We start from the raw sequence: 2,500 nt of genomic DNA on the forward strand, positions 1-2,500 counted from the left end.
GGAGTAAAAGCATGGTAAATCAACAAGATACATCGTAATACAGTGTTTAGAGACGACTACTCTGTACCACGACACGATGCTGACTGTCTCCTGAATTAAACCAACCTGCGAACACTGAAAATGTGACAGTTTGGGTCCTCTCCTATTGACATTAATAAAAGTACTACGATTTATTCACAATAGTACGTAATATATTATACTAAGACGGAACACGGACCTGATGTGTATGAGATGTGGCATTTTATTATAGTACACTTTGCACTATATAGCGACTGTTAAGGATCGAAAAACTATAGCTTCAGGTAGATATACAATAATGTTATCTGTCGATTTTCAGTCTTAAAGTAGGAGAAAATTACGAATATTGATACATTTCTTTTTTTGTCCTCCTTGCTTCTCGAAAAAGGTGCACAAACTTAGAAAAGGCTGAAGAACACTAAACTATACCCAGAGAAAAAAATAGTGAAAGAGATAAGATAAAAATGACCAACTATTATTACGGAGGCTAAGAGTAATATCGAGACTAATTAAGTAATTCAGAGATAACAAAACGAACGACGATCACGAGGACTTCCACGATAACAGTGTGTATGGTAAGATGTGATTCCAGATTTCTCGATAGCGCTCCGAGTTTCCAAGACAAAATTGCAATACCAGTTTCCTTTATAGCGATGCGAGTTTCCAAAATAACGATGCAATTCCACGATAAAGATGCCATTCCAGTTTCTACGATAATAATGCGAGTTTCCACGATCACGATGCAATTCCAGTTTCTACAATAACGATGCAATTCCAGTTTCCACAATAACGATGCAATTCCAGTTTCCACAATAACGATGCGGGTTTCCACGATGTCAATGATGCGATTTCACGACACAATATTGAAGTCCACTTGCCTACACAGGTACTGGAACGAACCCTTTCAGCCAGTAAGGGTCCACCTCGATCCTTGGGTGAGAGTAGAGTGAAGCTGCCACCTTTCTGCGCCGCAATTGAAGTTCACTTGCCTACACCGGTACTGGGACGAACCCTTTCACCCCGTAAGGGTTCACCCCAGATCGTTGAGTACGAGGAGAGTGACGCTGTCCCCTTACTGCGCCTCACGCGAGTAGCCATGAGAAATGACCCGCCACACACCATTTCCCAAACACTGTCAGTGAGTCCTTTTCACCCCGTAAAGAACCACTGGTATTGTCAGTGCCTGGTGCATGGCACACAGCGTGCCCTCGTTCATGGCGAGTTGTTCAATACGGTGTCACTATAAGGAGAGATCCCATACACACCACTCACCACCAGACTCTATGCAAGGAGCCCTTATCACCCCTTAAAGGCCCCTCACGGCATCATCTGATGGATAGTAGACATGGCAGACCGCTTAAGGCTACCCCTTGCCTAGTGTGAAGCGCTGCAAGTTGATGATAACCAGTGAGCTTGAAGCCATAAAGGAAAATGACAATAATGAAAATAACAATGGGATTCCACGACAGGTTGCGATTCCAGTGTCCAAGGTAAATATGTGTTTGTCGAGAATAACGATCCGTTTATCGAAGCTAACGATGCGGCGATGGCGATGAAGAAACGATTCAAAGTATTATTACTTACACAGATACTGGGATGAAACTTTTCATCCCGACATGGTCAACCCAAGTCCCGTGGTTATGAGAGCAGTGACGATGTAACCTTGCAATGCCTTACGAGGGGCGCCATGAGCAATGACCCGCCACACACCAATCCCCAAACACTGTTATGAGGTGAGTCCTTTTTACCTAACCTAAACTATCCTAACGTAAAGGACAACTGGTACTGTCAGTGACTGGCTCATGGGGCACAGCGTGCTCTCGTTCATGGCGAGTTATTCAGCCCGGTGTCATTATAAGCAGGGGACCCGTACACACCACTCACCACCAGACTCTATGCAAGGAGCCCTTATCATCCCTTTAGGGCCCCTCACGGCACCATCTGGTGAGTGGTAGACATTGATCTCATGCTTATGGCGACCCTTGCCTAGTGTGAGGAGCTGCAAGTGGATGACTAATGTTACATTCACCGGTTAAACGAGTAAGATTGGCATTGGGGAGCCGGTGAACAATAACAATAAAAAAAAAAAAACACTGCAGGTTCAACTGGTGAGGAAATGGAAAGGGGGCACTTTAAAAAGCTATTTTAATAACCCATAATGAAACTGACACACATAGATATAACATGAAACATGAAACACAGATATATAACATGAAACAGAAGAAAATGACATACACATATACATATAACACAGAAATAAATACAACAATAAAGAACCCAACTTAATACCTAATAATAATACTAATCCTATATGGAGGCAATGTGGAAAAAACGGACAAGGGGAAGTGATACTTATGACGTGTCGCAGTGGTGAAGTGCTGGTGATGGTTGATCCCACGGTAGTCCAGGAGGCGTTGTGTTTACTGGTTGAGGCCCTGGACCTCGACTTGACTTTCCAGAAAGCCGAGCTTGCTTTAACACT

This window comes from Portunus trituberculatus, chromosome 37 (genome assembly GCF_017591435.1).
Source record: "Portunus trituberculatus isolate SZX2019 chromosome 37, ASM1759143v1, whole genome shotgun sequence".
Taxonomy (NCBI): Eukaryota; Metazoa; Arthropoda; class Malacostraca; order Decapoda; family Portunidae; genus Portunus; species Portunus trituberculatus.